Source organism: Somniosus microcephalus, unplaced genomic scaffold (genome assembly GCF_052327205.1).
Source record: "Somniosus microcephalus isolate GS21.2 unplaced genomic scaffold, FLI_Smic_1.0 unresolved_chr9, whole genome shotgun sequence".
In the NCBI taxonomy this organism is placed as follows: domain Eukaryota; kingdom Metazoa; phylum Chordata; class Chondrichthyes; order Squaliformes; family Somniosidae; genus Somniosus; species Somniosus microcephalus.
Genome location: NW_028225187.1, coordinates 8,924,767 through 8,945,206, shown reverse-complemented (window position 1 = coordinate 8,945,206; position 20,440 = coordinate 8,924,767). Strand labels below are relative to the sequence as shown.

The 20,440-nt window shown below is 45.7% G+C and overlaps 11 non-coding genes across 11 annotated transcripts; 3 read left to right on the top strand and 8 right to left on the bottom strand.

Moving 5' to 3' along the window:
- Positions 1-4,941: 4,941 nt before the first annotated feature.
- Positions 4,942-5,023, bottom strand: trnas-aga (transfer RNA serine (anticodon AGA)). Its single transcript has one exon. It is a non-coding gene; the product is annotated as a tRNA-Ser (tRNA).
- A 128-nt stretch (positions 5,024-5,151) lies between these two features.
- trnan-guu (transfer RNA asparagine (anticodon GUU)) lies at positions 5,152-5,225 on the top strand. Its single transcript has one exon. It is a non-coding gene; the product is annotated as a tRNA-Asn (tRNA).
- Positions 5,226-6,926: 1,701 nt separating this feature from the next.
- On the bottom strand, positions 6,927-7,008 carry trnas-gga (transfer RNA serine (anticodon GGA)). The gene has a single exon. It is a non-coding gene; the product is annotated as a tRNA-Ser (tRNA).
- A 128-nt stretch (positions 7,009-7,136) lies between these two features.
- trnan-auu (transfer RNA asparagine (anticodon AUU)) lies at positions 7,137-7,210 on the top strand. The gene has a single exon. It is a non-coding gene; the product is annotated as a tRNA-Asn (tRNA).
- A 1,703-nt stretch (positions 7,211-8,913) lies between these two features.
- On the bottom strand, positions 8,914-8,995 carry trnas-gga (transfer RNA serine (anticodon GGA)). Its single transcript has one exon. It is a non-coding gene; the product is annotated as a tRNA-Ser (tRNA).
- A 1,911-nt stretch (positions 8,996-10,906) lies between these two features.
- trnas-aga (transfer RNA serine (anticodon AGA)) lies at positions 10,907-10,988 on the bottom strand. Its single transcript has one exon. It is a non-coding gene; the product is annotated as a tRNA-Ser (tRNA).
- A 1,905-nt stretch (positions 10,989-12,893) lies between these two features.
- Positions 12,894-12,975, bottom strand: trnas-aga (transfer RNA serine (anticodon AGA)). Its single transcript has one exon. It is a non-coding gene; the product is annotated as a tRNA-Ser (tRNA).
- Positions 12,976-14,841: 1,866 nt separating this feature from the next.
- Positions 14,842-14,923, bottom strand: trnas-aga (transfer RNA serine (anticodon AGA)). Its single transcript has one exon. It is a non-coding gene; the product is annotated as a tRNA-Ser (tRNA).
- A 1,904-nt stretch (positions 14,924-16,827) lies between these two features.
- Positions 16,828-16,909, bottom strand: trnas-aga (transfer RNA serine (anticodon AGA)). The gene has a single exon. It is a non-coding gene; the product is annotated as a tRNA-Ser (tRNA).
- Positions 16,910-17,037: 128 nt separating this feature from the next.
- On the top strand, positions 17,038-17,111 carry trnan-guu (transfer RNA asparagine (anticodon GUU)). Its single transcript has one exon. It is a non-coding gene; the product is annotated as a tRNA-Asn (tRNA).
- A 1,702-nt stretch (positions 17,112-18,813) lies between these two features.
- On the bottom strand, positions 18,814-18,895 carry trnas-aga (transfer RNA serine (anticodon AGA)). Its single transcript has one exon. It is a non-coding gene; the product is annotated as a tRNA-Ser (tRNA).
- Between the last annotated feature and the right edge of the window lie 1,545 nt (positions 18,896-20,440).

Sequence of the window (20,440 nt, the reverse complement as noted above, 5' to 3'; positions counted from 1 at the left end):
CCACCCTCTGGGTGAAAAAGTTCCTCCTCAAATCCCCTCTAAATCTCCTGCCCCTTACCCTGAATCTATGCCCCCTTGTTATTGACCCCCCTACTAAGGGGAAAAGTTCCTCTTTGTCTACCCTATCTATGCCCCTCATCATTTTGTACACCTCAATCAGGTCCCCCCTCAGCCTTCTTTGCTCCAAGGAAAACAACCCCAGCCTGTCCAGCCTCTCTTCATAGCTGAGGCGCTCCATCCCAGGTAACATCCTGGTGAAGCTTCTCTGCAACCTCTCCAAAGCAATCACATCCTTCCTATAGTGAGGTGACCAGAACTGCACACAGTACTCCAGCTGTGGCCTCACCAGCGTTTTGTACAGCTCCATCATAACCTCCCTGCTCTTATATTCTATGCCTCGGCTAATGAAGGCAAGTATCCCATATGCCTTTTTAACCACCTTATCTACCTGTTCCGCTGCCTTCAGGGATCTATGTACATGTACACCAAGGTCCCTCTGACCCTCTGTACTTCCTAGGGTCCTACCACTCATTGTGTATTCCCTTGCCTTATTTGTCCGTCCAAAATGCATCACCTCGCACTTTTCAGGGTTAAATTCCATTTGCCACTTTTCCGCCCATCTGACCAACTCGTTTATATCGTCCTGTAGCCTGAGGCTTTCCTCCTCGCAATTTACCACCCCACCAATTTTCGTGTCATCTGCGAACTTACTGATCATACCTTTTACATTCTCATCCAAATCATTTATGTAGATCACAAACAACAAGGGACCCAGCACCGATCCCTGAGGTACCCCACTGGACACAGGCTTCCAGTCACAAAAGCAACCTTCGACCATCACCCTCTGCCTCCTGCCACTCAGCCAGTTTATGATCCAACGCGCCAAGGCACCCTGGATCCCATGGGCTCTTACCTTCTTGACCAGTCTCCTATGCGGGACTTTGTCAAAAGCTTTACTGAAGTCCATGTAAACCACATCCACAGCATTTCCCTCATCCACCCCCCTAGTCACCCCCTCGAAAAATTCAATCAGATTTGTCAGACATGATTTACCCTTGACAAAGCCATGCTGACTATCCCCGATTAATCCTTGCCTCTCCAAGTGGAGACTAATTTTGTCCCTCAGAATTTTTTCCAATAATTTCCCTACCACAGATGTTAGGCTCACTGGCCTGTAATTCCCTGGTTTATCCCTGCTACCCTTCTTGAATAATGGTACAACGTTAGCTGTTCTCCAGTCCTCTGGTACATCACCTGTGGCCAGAGAGGTTCTGAAAATTTGTGTCAGAGCCCCTGCAATCTCCTCCTTTGCCTCCCACAGCAGCCTGGGATACATCTCGTCTGGGCCTGGGGATTTATCCACTTTTTGGCCTGCTAAAACCGCTAGCACCTCCTCCCTCTCGATGCTAATATGTTCAAGTATGTCACAGCCCCCTTGCCCGATTTCTATGTCTGCATCGTCTTTCTCCATAGTGAACACAGATGCAAAAAATTCATTTAAAACCCCGCCTACATCATCTGGCTCTACACACAGATTGCCACTTTGGTCCCTAATGGGCCCTACCCTTTCCCTGGTTATCCTCTTGCCCTTAATATACTTATAAAACATCTTAGGATTTTCCTTTATTTTGCTCGCCAGTGTTATTTCATGGCCCCTCTTCGCCCTCCTAATTTCTTTTTTTAAGTATACCCCTGCATTTTTTATACTCCTCTAGGGCTTCTTCCGTCTTTAGTCTTTTGTAACTGCCAAAAGCCCCCCTTTTATTTCTAATGCATTTTTGTATATCCCTTGTCATCCAAGGTTCCCTTTGCTTGTTGGTCCCACCCTTGACCTTTACAGGAACATGTTGGCGTTGTACTCTCTCTATTTCCCTTCTGAAAGTCTCCCACTGTTTTGATGCGGATTTTCCTATAAGTAGCTGCTCCCAGTCCAATTTGGCCAGATCCTGCCAGTAGGAAAACTATTTCCTCTGACAATTGGAAAGGTAACCAGAGATAATAGATGTAATATATACTGGCGCGCAGGCACTTGTTAAGTGCAGGAACACATTACCTAAAATGGTAGTGGAGTCAGATTTAAAGCAACCTCAAAAGGCAATTGGACATGTTTTTGAACTGCAATAATCTGCAGGCTTGTGGGAAAAACGCTGGGGTGTGGGATGAAATTTGACAGTTCTTTCGAAGAGCCGGCACAGGCATGACAGTCTATGACTTTAACTCCTCCATAATGTTAAAGAACTACATGCGCTCTACTCTCAGTCTACTATTTTTCCTATAGGGACGAGGCCAAATATTTCCAGAAGACTTCCTTCTCATTTCCCCTTCCACTGTTCCTGACGATGCCAGAATTCTTCTCTTCACCCACAGTTGCTTCAGGAGCTCCTTCTTCAGCACATACTGAGAAAACACAGGGAGATCAGAAAGAAAAGGTTGCCAGGTCTTCTGTACTGCATTACAAGATGGTACCAGTAGGGGATATAGCTCAGTGGCAGAGTATATGCTTCGCATGTATGAAATTCTAGGTTCACTACCCAGCATCCCCAAATGTTGTTTTCTGCAAAATGTTGTTTTAGGCGTTCCAGAATCTGAGGCCTCGGTTAAACATGTTTTCCAGTCCTTAAAATCTATCGACCGCGCCACTCATGCTGCCACTCTCGCAACCACCATCTCACAGCCACTTCCCCGTTTGCCCTGAAAGACTTCCCTGTTGAAAAGCGCATCTCATCTGCTCCTGTGCTCCAATCCGTTTAATATAACAAGAATAACAAGAACCAGGGCAGCACGGTGGCATAGTGGTTAGCACCTATTACCTCACAGCGTCAGATAATCCAGGTTCGAATCCGACCTCACGTGACTGTCTGTGTAGAGTTTGCACATTCTGCCCGTGTTTGTGTGGGTTTTCTCCGGGTGCTCCGGTTTTCTCCCACAGTCCAAAACATGTGCGGGTCAGGTTGATTGGCTATGATAAATTGACCCTTAATATTTGGGGGATTAAATACGTGGGGTTAAAGGGATAGGGTGGGATATGTGTCGGTGCGGGCTCAATGGGCCGAAATGGCCTTTATCTGCACTGTGGGATTTCTGTGATTCTCTGAATATATTATCAACCTGTCCAATCAACACAGGGAACGTTACATTAAGACAACGATAGGTGAAAATACACAGGTGGCGAGCTGGACTGTCTGTTCAGGATGAGGGTTAGCTTTGTTTTTCATTCCATTAGTCTGAGGAACTTGTGATTGTGAGAGCAAATATTTCCTATTATCGATTGTATAAAAATGGAGTTCTTGTTTCCGTGAAATGGACAGTGGTGAGCATACTGCTGCTGCCTTCTTGCTTCCAATGTGAACAATCGCTTCAGCGATCAGTCTCATGCCTGGCACACTGGATAATCTACTTCCCTTTTACCAATATGCCAAGTGCGGCTTTCTTGCCATTAAAATCCACCTGGAAAATCGGCCACAGTAGATAATCCATTCTGAACATCATTTTCTACACTTTCCTCAGTTTATCAATTTCATTGATAAGAACGGAAAGATTTGAAGCAATAACAATTGCCAGAGAACGGCAGCTTACTTGCATCTCCCCGCACCCCGATCATGAGACAACAACCAACAAATCACATACAGCGGTTCGAGAACGCCCCCATTATATCTGTCCAATCAGGGCCTGAGGATTGAACTGCTCTGTCACATGCAGTTCCAGTACATTGGAGGACTCAGCTGTGAGCGGATGATTTGTTGCTGTCGCTGGCGCCGCGGCCGAGAAGCGAGCAGCCCCTGCAATCTCTTGTTTTCAGCCAAATGCTACAGGTATGAATTTCTAATGACAAAACCTTTGATGCTAACTGATTAGGTTGCTGTATTTGAATGCGGTTTAGTGCCTCGCACGGGCCTTGTGATTTTCTTTTTGCGTACGGTTAGCAGTGTGTGATCGCTTAACATTTTGCGACTGAAATTAAATGCAATATCTGATTCAAATTGTTGCTTCATATGGCGTTCGGTCAAATTGAGGAAATTCGACACTACGAACGGGATTCAAATCGCCTTTTCTCTTGTGTGCTGCTTTTGTCCCTTTGTATGGCCGCGTGCCTCAGGGAATGTGGTTGGAGAATAAATCTTTGGCTGCATTGTTTTTCCTGCTGGTTGTCCATCCAGCTAAACATAGTTTTCTGTGGTGAAATGAATTCAGCAGACGCTACGAAGGAAGAACATATAAATTCTTTCATGGCTTGACTGGGCGGATTCTGAGAGGTTGTTTACCCTGGCTGTGGAGCCCGAACTAGGGGTCAAAGTTTCAGAATAAGGGGCCGGCCATTTAAGATTGAGATGAGGAGAAATTGCTTCATTGTAAGGGTTGTGTATCTTTGGAGTTTTCTAACGCAGAGGGCTGTGGTGGTTCAGTCGTTGAGTACATTCCTAACTGAGATGGATATGTACATTACGGAAATCAAGGTATATGGGGCTAGGTCGGTAATTTTCAGTTGAGGTAGAGGATCAGCCATGATCTTATTGAATGGCGGAGCATGATCGAGGGCCGCATGGCCAAATCCTGCTCCTATTTCTTATGATCTAATGTACCGATTTAGGCCGGCGGTGTTGAGAACTGTGGCTCGTCTGCCTTAGTTCATTAAATAAGCATCGCAGTAGGAAGCAGCATCAACTGGAAGATGGCTGCGCGGAAGACGTGCATTTTCTTCAATGGGTTGCAAAATAAAATATTTTCGACGGTTAAAATTGCTTTGACGGTTTCAAGAGCGTTAAATAACGTAGTATTCTCCTTTGGATTAGGCCTCTCGTAATGTCATAATGGGGTGAAGTGCTTGTTATACTTTCTGCTTGAAACATTGTTTGATTGCAGCTTTGAATCTCGGCAGAGGAACCGAAAGGCAGCAGTTCAAATGAAGTAAAAACCGATCATTTGGGACGACGTTCTCGGTGCCGCAGTCGACAGGATTCGAACCTGCGCGGGGAAACCCCGATGGATTTCTAGTCCATCGCCTTAACCACTCGGCCACGACTACCCTGACGGTGGTTTGGACCCACGCAGCTTCTCATTTGCTTCGAAATCGGTGCCTCTGCTGTGAACACTCTGGCACATAATCACATGGGCTCATGTGGAATAATTCCAATTGCAAACATTTTCGTGTCTGTCTCTGTGGCGCAATGGGCCAGCGCGTTCGGCTGTTAACTGAAAGGTTGGTGGTTCGAGCCCACCCAGAGACGTGAGTAACATTTAATTTTTGCAAACTCATCTGTTGTATAAAAATGGAGTCTTTGATTCCGTGAAATGAACAGTGGTGAGCATACTGCTGCTGCCTTCCTGTTTCCAATGGGAACAATCGCTTCATCGATCAGTCTTCTGCCAGGCAGCATGGATATTCTACATCCCTTATACCAATGCTCCAAGTGCAGCGTTCTTGCATTAAAATCCAGCAGGAAAATCGGCCACAGTGGATAATCCATTCTGAAAACCCTTTTCTACACTTTCCTCAGGTTTACACATACATGGATTAGAATGGAAAGCTTGCAACTATTACAATTGCCGGAGAACTTCAGCTTCCTTGCATCGCTCTGCACCCTGATCACATGACAACAACCAACCAATCACATAGAGCGGCGCGAGAACACCCCCATTGAATGTGTCCAATCAGGGCCTGAGGATTGAACTGCTCTGTCACATGCAGTTCCAGTACGTTGGAGGACTCAGCTGTGAGCGGAAGACTTGTTGCTGTCGCTAGCGCTGCGGCCGAGAAGCGAGCAGCCCCTGCAATCTCTTGTTTTCAGCCAAATGCTGGAGGTATGAATTTCTAATGACAAAATCTTTGACGCTAACTGATTTGGTTGCTGTATTTGAATGCGGTTTAGTGCCTCGCACGCGCCTTGTGATTTTCTTTTTGCGTACGGTTTGCAGTGTGTGATCGCTTAACATTTTGCGACTGAAATTAAATGCAATATCTGATTCAAATTGTTGCTTCATATGGCGTTCGGTCAAATTGAGGAAATTCGACGCTACGAACGGGATTCAAATCGCCTTTTCTCTTGTGTGCTGATTTTGTCCCTTTGTATGGCCGCGTGCCTCAGGGAATGTGGTTGGAGAATAAATCTTTGGCTGCATTGTTTTTCCTGCTGGTTGTCCATCCAGCTAAACATAGTTTTCTGTGGTGAAATGAATTCAGCAGACGCTACGAAGGAAGAACATATAAATTCTTTCATGGCTTGACTGGGCGGATTCTGAGAGGTTGTTTACCCTGGCTGTGGAGCCCGAACTAGGGGTCAAAGTTTCAGAATAAGGGGCCGGCCATTTAAGATTGAGATGAGGAGAAATTGCTTCATTGTAAGGGTTGTGTATCTTTGGAGTTTTCTAACGCAGAGGGCTGTGGTGGTTCAGTCGTTGAGTACATTCCTAACTGAGATGGATATGTACATTACGGAAATCAAGGTATATGGGGCTAGGTCGGTAATTTTCAGTTGAGGTAGAGGATCAGCCATGATCTTATTGAATGGCGGAGCATGATCGAGGGCCGCATGGCTAAATCCTGCTCCTATTTCTTATGATCTAATGTACCGATTTAGGCCGGCGGTGTTGAGAACTGTGGCTCGTCTGCCTTAGTTCATTAAGTTAGCATCGCAGTAGGAAGCAGCATCAACTGGAAGATGGCTGCGCGGAAGACGTGCATTTTCTTCAATGGATTGCAAATAAAATATTTTCGACGGTTAAAATTGCTTTGACGGTTTCAAGAGCGTTAAATAACGTAGTATTCTCCTTTGACTTAGGCCTCTTGTAATGTCATAACGGGGTGAAGTGCTTGTTATACTTTCTGCTTGAAACTTTGTTTGGTTGCAGCTTTGAATCTCGGCAGAGGAACCGAAAGGCAGCAGTTTAAATTAAGTTAAACCGATCATTTGGGACGACGTCCTCGGTGCCGTAGTCGGCAGAATTCGAGCCTGCGCGGGGAAACCACAATGGATTTCCAGTCCATCGCCTTAACCATTCGGCCACGACTACCCTGACGGTGGTTTGGACCCACGCAGCTTCTCATTTGCTTCGAAATCGGTGCCTCTGCTGTGAACACTCTGGCACATAATCACATGGGTTCATGTGGAATAATTCCAATTGCAAACATTTTCGTGTTTGTCTCTGTGGCGCAATGGGCCAGCGCGTTCGGCTATTAACTGAAAGGCTGGTGGTTCGATCCCACCCAGAGACGTGAGTAACTTTTAATTTTTGCAAACTCATCTATTGTTTAAAAATGGAGTCTTTGATTCCGTGAAATGAACAGTGGTGAGCATACTGCTGCTGCCTTCCTGTTTCCAATGGGAACAATCGCTTCATCGATCAGTCTTCTGCCAGGCAGCATGGATATTCTACATCCCTTATACCAATACTCCAAGTGCAGCGTTCTTGCATTAAAATCCAGCAGGAAAATCGGCCACAGTGGATAATCCATTCTGAAAACCCTTTTCTACACTTTCCTCAGGTTTACACATACATGGATTAGAATGGAAAGCTTGCAACTATTACAATTGCCAGAGAACTGCAGCTTCCTTGCATCGCTCTGCAACCTGATCACATGACAACAACCAACCAATCACATAGAGCGGCGCGAGAACACCCCCATTGAATGTGTCCAATCAGGGCCTGAGGATTGAACTGCTCTGTCACATGCAGTTCCAGTACGTTGGAGGACTCAGCTGTGAGCGGATGACTTGTTGCTGTCGCTAGCGCCGCGGCCGAGAAGCGAGCAGCCCCTGCAATCTCTTGTTTTCAGCCAAATTCTAGAGGTTTGAATTTCTAATGACAAAATCTTTGACGCTAACTGATTTGGTTGCTGTATTTGAATGCGGTTTAGTGCCTCGCACGGGCCTTGTGATTTTCTTTTTGCGTACGGTTTGCAGTGTGTGATCGCTTAACATTTTGCGGCTGAAATTAAATGCAATATCTGATTCAAATTGTTGCTTCATATGGCGTTCGGTCAAATTGAGGAAATTCTACACTACGAACGGAATTCAAATCGCCTTTTCGCTTGTGTGCTGCTTTTGTCCCTTTGTATGGCCGCGTGCCTCAGGGAATGTGGTTGGAGAATAAATCTTTGGCTGCATTGTTTTTCCTGCTGGTTGTCCATCCAGCTAAACATAGTTTTCTGTGGTGAAATGAATTCAGCAGACGCTACGAAGGAAGAACATATAAATTCTTTCATGGCTTGACTGGGCGGATTCTGAGAGGTTGTTTACCCTGGCTGTGGAGCCCGAACTAGGGGTCAAAGTTTCAGAATAAGGGGCCGGCCATTTAAGATTGAGATGAGGAGAAATTGCTTCATTGTAAGGGTTGTGTATCTTTGGAGTTTTCTAACGCAGAGGGCTGTGGTGGTTCAGTCGTTGAGTACATTCCTAACTGAGATGGATATGTACATTACGGAAATCAAGGTATATGGGGCTAGGTCGGTAATTTTCAGTTGAGGTAGAGGATCAGCCATGATCTTATTGAATGGCGGAGCATGATCGAGGGCCGCATGGCCAAATCCTGCTCCTATTTCTTATGATCTAATGTACCGATTTAGGCCGGCGGTGTTGAGAACTGTGGCTCGTCTGCCTTAGTTCATTAAATAAGCATCGCAGTTGGAAGCAGCATCAACTGGAAGATGGCTGCGCGGAAGACGTGCATTTTCTTCAATGGGTTGCAAAATAAAATATTTTCGACGGTTAAAATTGCTTTGACGGTTTCAAGAGCGTTAAATAACGTAGTATTCTCCTTTGGCTTAGGCCTCTCGTAATGTCATAATGGGGTGAAGTGCTTGTTATACTTTCTGCTTGAAACTTTGTTTGATTGCAGCTTTGAATCTCGGCAGAGGAACCGAAAGGCAGCAGTTCAAATTAAGTAAAAACCGATCATTTGGGACGACGTCCTCGGTGCCGTCGTCAGCACGATTCGAACCTGCGCGGGGAAACCCGAATGGATTTCCAGTCCATCGCCTTAACCCCTGGGCCACGACTACCCTGATGGTGGTTTGGACCCAGGCAGCTTCTCATTTGCTTCGAAATCGGTGCCTCTGCTGTGAACACTCTGGCACATAATCACATGGGTTCATGTGGAATAATTCCAATTGCAAGCATGTTTGTGTCTGTTTCCGTGGCGCAATGGGCCAGCGCGTTCGGCTGTTAACTGAAAAGTTGGTGGTTCGAACCCAACCAGTAGACGTGAGTATCTTTTAATTTTTGCAAACTCATCTATTGTTTAAAAATGGAGTCTTTGATTCCGTGAAATGAACAGTGGTAAGCATACTGCTGCTCCCTTCCTGTTTCCAATGGGAACAATCGCTTCATCGAGCAGTCTTCTGCCAGGCAGCATGGACATTCTACATCCCTTATACCAATACTCCAAGTGCAGCGTTCTTGCATTAAAATCCAGCAGGAAAATCGGCCACAGTGGATAATCCATTCTGAAAACCCTTTTCTACACTTTCCTCAGGTTTGCACATACATGGATTAGAATGGAAAGCTTGCAACTATTACAATTGCCAGAGAACTGCAGCTTCCTTGCATCGCTCTGCACCCTGATCACATGACAACAACCAACCAATCACATAGAGCGGCGCGAGAACACCCCCATTGAATGTGTCCAATCAGGGCCTGAGGATTGAACTGCTCTGTCACATGCAGTTCCAGGACGTTGGAGGACTCAGCTGTGAGCGGATGACATGTTGCTGTCGCTAGCGCCGCGGCCGAGAAGCGAGCAGCCCCTGCAAATCTCTTGTTTTCAGCCAAATGCTAGAGGTATGAATTTCTAACGACAAAAAATCTTTGACGCTAACTGATTTGGTTGCTGTATTTGAATGCGGTTTAGTGCCTCGCACGGGCCTTGTGATTTTCTTTTTGCGTACGGTTTGCAGTGTGTGATCACTTAACATTTTGCGACTGAAATTAAATGCAATATCTGATTCAAATTGTTGCTTCATATGGCGTTCGGTCAAATTGAGGAAATTCGACACTACGAACGGAATTCAAATCGCCTTTTCGCTTGTGTGCTGCTTTTGTCCCTTTTTATATGGCCGCGTGCCTCAGGGAATGTGGTTGGAGAATAAATCTTTGGCTGCATTGTTTTTCCTGCTGGTTGTCCATCCAGCTAAACATAGTTTTCTGTGGTGAAATGAATTCAGCAGATGCTACGAAGGAAGAACATATAAATTCTTTCATGGCTTGACTGGGCGGATTCTGAGAGGTTGTTTACCCTGGCTGTGGAGCCCGAACTAGGGGTCAAAGTTTCAGAATAAGGGGCCGGCCATTTAAGATTGAAATGAGGAGAAATTGCTTCATTGTAAGGGTTGTGTATCTTTGGAGTTTTCTAACGCAGAGGGCTGTGGTGGTTCAGTCGTTGAGTACATTCCTAACTGAGATGGATATGTACATTACGGAAATCAAGGTATATGGGGCAAGGTCGGTAACTTTCAGTTGAGGTAGAGGATCAGCCATGATCTTATTGAATGGCGGAGCATGATCGAGGGCCGCATGGCCAAATCCTGCTCCTATTTCTTATGATCTAATGTAGCGATTTAGGCCGGCGGTGTTGAGAACTGTGGCTCGTCTGCCTTAGTTCATTAAAGAAGCATCGCAGTAGGAAGCAGCATCAACTGGAAGATGGCTGCGCGGAAGACGTGCATTTTCTTCAATGGGTTGCAAAATAAAATATTTTCGACGGTTAAAATTGCTTTGACGGTTCCAAGAGCGTTAAATAACGTAGTATTCTCCTTTGGCTTAGGCCTCTCGTAATGTCATAATGGGGTGAAGTGCTTGTTATACTTTCTGCTTGAAACTTTGTTTGATTGTAGCTTTGAATCTCGGCAGAGAAACCGAAAGGCAGCAGTTCAAATTAAGTAAAAACCGATCATTTGGGACGACGTCCTCGGTGCCGCAGTCGGCAGGATTCAAACCTGCGCGGGTAAACCCCGATGGATTTCTAGTCCATCGCCTTAACCACTCGGCCACGACTACCCTGACAGTGGTTTGGACCCACGCAGCTTCTCATTTGCTTCGAAATCGGTGCCTCTGCTGTGAACACTCTGGCACATAATCACATGGGTTCATGTGGAATAATTCCAATTGCAAACATTTTCGTGTCTGTCTCTGTGGTGCAATGGGCCAGCGCGTTCGGCTGTTAACTGAAAGGTTGGTGGTTCGAGCCCACCCAGTGACGTAAGTAACTTTTAATTTTTGCAAACTCATCTATTGTTTAAAAATGGAGTCTTTGATTCCGTGAAATGAACAGTGGTGAGCATACTGCTGCTGCCTTCCTGTTTCCAATGGGAACAATCGCTTCATCGATCAGTCTTCTGCCAGGCAGCATGGATATTCTACATCCCTTATACCAATACGCCAAGTGCAGCGTTCTTGCATTAAAATCCAGCAGGAAAATCGGCCACAGTGGATAATCCATTCTGAAAACCCTTTTCTACACTTTCCTCAGGTTTACACATACTTGGATTAGAATGGAAAGCTTGCAACTATTACAATTGCCAGAGAACTGCAGCTTCCTTGCATCGCCCTGCACCCTGATCACATGACAACAACCAACCAATCACATAGAGCGGCGCGAGAACACCCCCATTGAATGTGTCCAATCAGGGCCTGAGGATTGAACTGCTCTGTCACATGCAGTTCCAGTAAGTTGGAGGACTCAGTTGTGACCGGATGACTTGTTGCTGTCGCTAGCGCCGCGGCCGAGAAGCGAGCAGCCCCTGCAATCTCTTGTTTTCAGCCAAATGCTAGAGGTATGAATTTCTAATGACAAAATCTTTGACGCTAACTGATTTGGTTGCTGTATTTGAATGCGGTTTAGTGCTTCGCACGGGCCTTGTGATTTTCTTTTTGCGTGCGGTTTGCAGTGTGTGATCGCTTAACATTTTGCGACTGAAATTAAATGCAATATCTGATTCAAATTGTTGCTTCATATGGCGTTCGGTCAAATTGAGGAAATTCGACACTACGAACGGGATTCAAATCGCCTTTTCTCTTGTGTGCTGCTTTTGTCCCTTTGTATGGCCGCGTGCCTCAGGGAATGTGGTTGGAGAATAAATCTTTGGCTGCATTGTTTTTCCTGCTGGTTGTCCATCCAGCTAAACATAGTTTTCTGTGGTGAAATGAATTCAGCAGACGCTACGAAGGAAGAACATATAAATTCTTTCATGGCTTGACTGGGCGGATTCTGAGAGGTTGTTTACCCTGGCTGTGGAGCCCGAACTAGGGGTCAAAGTTTCAGAATAAGGGGCCGGCCATTTAAGATTGAGATGAGGAGAAATTGCTTCATTGTAAGGGTTGTGTATCTTTGGAGTTTTCTAACGCAGAGGGCTGTGGTGGTTCAGTCGTTGAGTACATTATTAACTGGGATGGATATGTACATTACGGAAATCAATGTGTATCGGGCTAGGTCGGTAACTTTCAGTTGAGGTAGAGGATCAGCCATGATCTTATTGAATGGCGGAGCATGATCGAGGGCCGCATGGCCAAATCCTGCTCCTATTTCTTATGATCTAATGCACCGATTTAGGCCGGCGGTGTTGAGAACTGTGGCTCGTCTGCCTTAGTTCATTCAATAAGCATCGCAGTAGGAAGCAGCATCAACTGCAAGATGGCTGCGTGGAAGACGTGCGTTTTCTTCAATGGGTTGCAAAATAAAATATTTTCGACGGTTAAAATTGCTTTGACGGTTTCAAGAGCGTTAAATAACGTAGTATTCTCCTTTGGCTTAGGCCTCTCGTAATGTCATAATGGGGTGAGGTGCTTGTTATACTTTCTGCTTGAAACTTTGTTTGATTGTAGCTTTGAATCTCGGCAGAGGAACCGAAAGGCAGCAGTTCAAATTAAGTAAAAAGCAATCATTTGGGACGACGTCCTCGGTGCTGTAGTCGGCAGGATTCGAACCTTCGCGGGGAAACCCCAATGGATTTCTAGTCCATCGCCTTAACCACTCGGCCACGACTACCCTGACAGTGGTTTGGACCCACGCAGCTTCTCATTTGCTTCGAAATCGGTGCCTCTGCTGTGAACACTCTGGCACATAATCACATGGGTTCATGTGGAATAATTCCAATTGCAAACATTTTCGTGTCTGTCTCTGTGGCGCAATGGGCCAGCGCGTTCGGCTGTTAACTGAAAGGTTGGTTGTTCGAGCCCACCCAGAGACGTGAGTAACTTTTAATTTTTGCAAACTCATCTATTGTTTAAAAATGGAGTCTTTGATTCCGTGAAATGAACAGTGGTGAGCATACTGCTGCTGCCTTCCTGTTTCCAATGGGAACAATCGCTTCATCGATCAGTCTTCTGCCAGGCAGCATGGATATTCTACATCCCTTATACCAATACTCCAAGTGCAGCGTTCTTGCATTAAAATCCAGCAGGAAAATCGGCCACAGTGGATAATCCATTCTGAAAACCCTTTTCTACACTTTCCTCAGGTTTACACATACATGGATTAGAATGGAAAGCTTGCAACTATTACAATTGCCAGAGAACTGCAGCTTCCTTGCATCGCCCTGCACCCTGATCACATGACAACAACCAACCAATCACATAGAGCGGCGCGAGAACACCCCCATTGAATGTGTCCAATCAGGGCCTGAGGATTGAACTGCTCTGTCACATGCAGTTCCAGGAAGTTGGAGGACTCAGCTGTGAGCGGATGACTTGTTGCTGTCGCTCGCGCCGCGGCCGAGAAGCGAGCAGCCCCTGCAATCTCTTGTTTTCAGCCAAATGTTAGAGGTATGAATTTCTAATGACAAAATCTTTGACGCTAACTGATTTGGTTGCTGTATTTGAATGCGGTTTAGTGCCTCGCACGGGCCTTGTGATTTTCTTTTTGCGTACGGTTTGCAGTGTGTGATCGCTTAACATTTTGCGACTGAAATTAAATGCAATATCTGATTCAAATTGTTGCTTCATATGGCGTTCGGTCAAATTGAGCAAATTCGACACTACGAACGGGATTCAAATCGCCTTTTCTCTTGTGTGCTGCTTTTGTCCCTTTGTATGGCCGCGTGCCTCAGGAAATGTGGTTGGAGAATAAATCTATGGCTGCATTGTTTTTCCTGCTGGTTGTCCATTCAGCTAAACATAGTTTTCTGTGGTGAAATCAATTCAGCAGACGCTACGAAGGAAGAACATATAAATTCTTTCATGGCTTCACTGGGCGGATTCTGAGAGGTTGTTTACCCTGGCTGTGGAGCCCGAACTAGGGGTCAAACTTTCAGAATAAGGGGCCGGCCATTTAAGATTGAGATGAGGAGAAATTGCTTCATTGTAAGGGTTGTGTATCTTTGGAGTTTTCTAACGCAGAGGGATGTGGTGGTTCAGTCGTTGAGTACATTCCTAACTGAGATGGATATGTACATTACGGAAATCAAGGTATATGGGGCTAAGTCGGTAATTTTCAGTTGAGGTAGAGGATCAGCCATGATCTTATTGAATGGCGGAGCATGATCGAGGGCCGCATGGCCAAATCCTGCTCCTATTTCTTATGATCTAATGCACCGATTTAGGCCGGCGGTGTTGAGAACTGTGGCTCGTCTGCCTTAGTTCATTCAATAAGCATCGCAGTAGGAAGCAGCATCAACTGGAAGATGGCTGCGCGGAAGACGTGCGTTTTCTTCAATGGGTTGCAAAATAAAATATTTTCGACGGTTAAAATTGCTTTTGGCTTAGGCCTCTCGTAATGTCATAATGGGGTGAAGTGCTTGTTATCCTTTCTGCTTGAAACTTTGTCTGATTGTAGCTTTGAATCTCGGCAGAGGAACCGAAAGGCAGCAGTTCAAATTAAGGAGAAAGCGATCATTTGGGACGACGTCCTCGGTGCTGTAGTCGGCAGGATTCGAACCTTCGCGGGGAAACCCCAATGGATTTCTAGTCCATCGCCTTAACCACTCGGCCACGACTACCCTGACAGTGGTTTGGACCCACGCAGCTTCTCATTTGCTTCGGAATCGGTGCCTCTGCTGTGAACACTCTGGCACATAATCACATGGGTTCATGTGGAATAATTCCAATTGCAAACATTTTCGTGTCTGTCTCTGTGGCACAATGGGCCAGTGCGTTCGGCTGTTAACTGAAAGGTTGGTGGTTCGAGCCTACCCAGAGACGTGAGTAACTTTTAATTTTTGCAAACTCATCTATTGTTTAAAAATGGAGTCTTTGATTCCGTGAAATGAACAGTGGTGAGCATACTGCTGCTGCCTTCCTGTTTCCAATGGGAACAATCGCTTCATCGATCAGTCTTCTGCCAGGCAGCATGGATATTCTACATCCCTTATACCAATACTCCAAGTGCAGCGTTCTTGCATTAAAATCCAGCAGGAAAATCGGCCACAGTGGATAATCCATTCTGAAAACCCTTTTCTACACTTTCCTCAGGTTTACACAGACATGGATTAGAATGGAAAGCTTGCAACTATTACAATTGCCAGAGAACTGCAGCTTCCTTGCATCGCCCTGCACCCTGATCACATGACAACAACCAACCAATCACATAGAGCGGCGCGAGAACACCCCCATTGAATGTGTCCAATCAGGGCCTGAGGATTGAACTGCTCTGTCACATGCAGTTCCAGTCAGTTGGAGGACTCAGCTGTGACCGGATGACTTGTTGCTGTCGCTAGCGCCGCGGCCGAGAAGCGAGCAGCCCCTGCAATCTCTTGTTTTCAGCCAAATGCTAGAGGTATGAATTTCTAATGACAAAATCTTTGACGCTAACGGATTTGGTTGCTGTATTTGAATGCGGTTTAGTGCCTCGCACGGGCCTTGTGATTTTCTTTTTGCGTGCGGTTTGCAGTGTGTGATCGCTTAACATTTTGCGACTGAAATTAAATGCAATATCTGATTCAAATTGTTGCTTCATATGGCGTTCGGTCAAATTGAGGAAATTCGACACTACGAACGGGATTCAAATCGCCTTTTCTCTTGTGTGCTGCTTTTGTCCCTTTGTATGGCCGCGTGCCTCAGGGAATGTGGTTGGAGAATAAATCTTTGGCTGCATTGTTTTTCCTGCTGGTTGTCCATCCAGCTAAACATAGTTTTCTGTGGTGAAATGAATTCAGCAGACGCTACGAAGGAAGAACATAGAAATTCTTTCATGGCTTGACTGGGCGGATTCTGAGAGGTTGTTTACCCTGGCTGTGGAGCCCGAACTAGTGGTCAAAGTTTCAGAATAAGGGGCCGGCCATTTAAGATTGAGATGAGGAGAAATTGCTTCATTGTAAGGATTGTGTATCTTTGGAGTTTTCTAACGCAGAGGGCTGTGGTGGTTCAGTCGTTGAGTACATTCCTAACTGAGATGGATATGTACATTACGGAAATCAAGGTATATGGGGCAAGGTCGGTAACTTTCAGTTGAGGTAGAGGATCAGCCATGATCTTATTGAATGGCGGAGCATGATCGAGGGCCGCATGGCCAAATCCTGCTCCTATTTCTTATGATCTAATGTAGCGATTTAGGCCGGCGGTGTTGAGAACTGTGGCTCGTCTGCCTTAGTTCATTAAATAAGCATCGCAGTAGGAAGCAGCATCAACTGGAAGATGGCTGCGCGGAAGACGTGCATTTTCTTCAATGGGTTGCAAAATAAAATATTTTCGACGGTTAAAATTGCTTTGACGGTTTCAAGAGCGTTAAATAACGTAGTATTCTCCTTTGGCTTAGGCCTCTCGTAATGTCATAATGGGGTGAAGTGCTTGTTTTCTTTCTGCTTGAAACTTTGTTTGATTGTAGCTTTGAATCTCGGCAGAGGAACCGAAAGGCAGCAGTTCAAATTAAGTAAAAAGCAATCATTTGGGACGACGTCCACGGTGCCGTAGTCGGCAGGATTCGAACCTGCGCGGGGAAACCCCAATGGATTTCTAGTCCATCGCCTTAACCACTCGGCCACGACTACCCTGACAGTGGTTTGGACCCACGCAGCTTCTCATTTGCTTCGAAATCGGTGCCTCTGCTGTGAACACTCTGGCACATAATCACATGGGTTCATGTGGAATAATTGCAATTGCAAACATTTTCGTGTCTGTCTCTGTGGCGCAATGGGCCAGCGCGTTCGGCTGTTAACTGAAAGGTTGGTGGTTCGAGCCCACCCAGAGACGTGAGTAACTTTTAATTTTTGCAAACTCATCTATTGTTTAAAAATGGAGTCTTTGATTCCGTGAAATGAACAGTGGTGAGCATACTGCTGCTGCCTTCCTGTTTCCAATGGGAACAATCGCTTCATCGATCAGTCTTCTGCCAGGCAGCATGGATATTCTACATCTCTTATACCAATACTCCAAGTGCAGCGTTCTTGCATTAAAATCCAGCAGGAAAATCGGCCACAGTGGATAATCCATTCTGAAAACCCTTTTCTACACTTTCCTCAGGTTTACACAGACATGGATTAGAATGGAAAGCTTGCAACTATTACAATTGCCAGAGAACTGCAGCTTCCTTGCATCGCCCTGCACCCTGATCACATGACAACAACCAACCAATCACATAGAGCGGCGCGAGAACACCCCCATTGAATGTGTCCAATCAGGGCCTGAGGATTGAACTGCTCTGTCACATGCAGTTCCAGTCAGTTGGAGGACTCAGCTGTGACCGGATGACTTGTTGCTGTCGCTAGCGCCGCGGCCGAGAAGCGAGCAGCCCCTGCAATCTCTTGTTTTCAGCCAAATGCTAGAGGTATGAATTTCTAATGACAAAATCTTTGACGCTAACGGATTTGGTTGCTGTATTTGAATGCGGTTTAGTGCCTCGCACGGGCCTTGTGATTTTCTTTTTGCGTGCGGTTTGCAGTGTGTGATCGCTTAACATTTTGCGACTGAAATTAAATGCAATATCTGATTCAAATTGTTGCTTCATATGGCGTTCGGTCAAATTGAGGAAATTCGACACTACGAACGGGATTCAAATCGCCTTTTCTCTTGTGTGCTGCTTTTGTCCCTTTGTATGGCCGCGTGCCTCAGGGAATGTGGTTGGAGAATAAATCTTTGGCTGCATTGTTTTTCCTGCTGGTTGTCCATCCAGCTAAACATAGTTTTCTGTGGTGAAATGAATTCAGCAGACGCTACGAAGGAAGAACATAGAAATTCTTTCATGGCTTGACTGGGCGGATTCTGAGAGGTTGTTTACCCTGGCTGTGGAGCCCGAACTAATGGTCAAAGTTTCAGAATAAGGGGCCGGCCATTTAAGATTGAGATGAGGAGAAATTGCTTCATTGTAAGGATTGTGTATCTTTGGAGTTTTCTAACGCAGAGGGCTGTGGTGGTTCAGTCGTTGAGTACATTCCTAACTGAGATGGATATGTACATTACGGAAATCAAGGTATATGGGGCAAGGTCGGTAACTTTCAGTTGAGGTAGAGGATCAGCCATGATCTTATTGAATGGCGGAGCATGATCGAGGGCCGCATGGCCAAATCCTGCTCCTATTTCTTATGATCTAATGTAGCGATTTAGGCCGGCGGTGTTGAGAACTGTGGCTCGTCTGCCTTAGTTCATTAAATAAGCATCGCAGTAGGAAGCAGCATCAACTGGAAGATGGCTGCGCGGAAGACGTGCATTTTCTTCAATGGGTTGCAAAATAAAATATTTTCGACGGTTAAAATTGCTTTGACGGTTTCAAGAGCGTTAAATAACGTAGTATTCTCCTTTGGCTTAGGCCTCTCGTAATGTCATAATGGGGTGAAGTGCTTGTTTTCTTTCTGCTTGAAACTTTGTTTGATTGTAGCTTTGAATCTCGGCAGAGGAACCGAAAGGCAGCAGTTCAAATTAAGTAAAAAGCGATCATTTGGGACGACTGCCTCGGTGCCGTAATCGGCAGGATTCGAACCTGCGCGGGGAAACCCCAATGGATTTCTAGTCCATCGCCTTAACCACTCGGCCACGACTACCCTGACAGTGGTTTGGACCCACGCAGCTTCTCATTTGCTTCGAAATCGGTGCCTCTGCTGTGAAAACTCTGGCACATAATCACATGGGTTCATGTGGAATAATTCCAATTGCAAACATTTTCGTGTCTGTCTTTGTGGTGCAAGGGGCCAGCGAGTTCGGCTGTTAACTGAAAGGTTGGTGGTTCGAGCCCACCCAGAGACGTAAGTAACTTTTAATTTTTGCAAACTCATCTATTGTTTAAAAATGGAGTCTTTGATTCCGTGAAATGAACAGTGGTGAGCATACTGCTGCTGCCTTCCTGTTTCCAATGGGAACAATCGCTTCATCGATCAGTCTTCTGCCAGGCAGCATGGATATTCTACATCCCTTATACCAATACTCCAAGTGCAGCGTTCTTGCATTAAAATCCAGCAGGAAAATCGGCCACAGTGGATAATCCATTCTGAAAACCCTTTTCTACACTTTCCTCAGGTTTACACATACATGGATTAGAATGGAAAGCTTGCAACTATTACAATTGCCAGAGAACTGCAGCTTCCTTGCATCGCCCTGCACCCTGATCACATGACAACAACCAACCAATCACATAGAGCGGCGCGAGAACACCCCCATTGAATGTGTCCAATCAGGGCCTGAGGATTGAACTGCTCTGTCACATGCAGTTCCAGTAAGTTGGAGGACTCAGCTGTGACCGGATGACTTGTTGCTGTCGCTAGCGCCGCGGCCGAGAAGCGAGCAGCCCCTGCAATCTCTTGTTTTCAGCCAAATGCTAGAGGTATGAATTTCTAATGACAAAATCTTTGACGCTAACTGATTTGGTTGCTGTATTTGAATGCGGTTTAGTGCCTCGCACGGGCCTTGTGATTTTCTTTTTGCGTGCGGTTTGCAGTGTGTGATCGCTTAACATTTTGCGACTGAAATTAAATGCAATATCTGATTCAAATTGTTGCTTCATATGGCGTTCGGTCAAATTGAGGAAATTCGACACTACGAACGGGATTCAAATCGCCTTTTCTCTTGTGTCCTGCTTTTGTCCCTTTGTATGGCCGCGTGCCTCAGGGAATGTGGTTGGAGAATAAATCTTTGGCTGCATTGTTTTTCCTGCTGGTTGTCCATCCAGCTAAACATAGTTTTCTGTGGTGAAATGAATTCAGCAGACGCTACGAAGGAAGAACATATAAATTCTTTCATGGCTTGACTGGGCGGATTCTGAGAGGTTGTTTACCCTGGCTGTGGAGCCCGAACTAGGGGTCAAAGTTTCAGAATAAGGGGCCGGCCATTTAAGATTGAGATGAGGAGAAATTGCTTCATTGTAAGGGTTGTGTATCTTTGGAGTTTTCTAACGCAGAGGGCTGTGGTGGTTCAGTTGTTGAGTACATTCCTAACTGAGATGGATATGTACATTACGGAAATCAAGGTATATGGGGCAAGGTCGGTAACTTTCAGTTGAGGTAGAGGATCAGCCATGATCTTATTGAATGGCGGAGCATGATCGAGGGCCGCATGGCCAAATCCTGCTCCTATTTCTTATGATCTAATGTAGC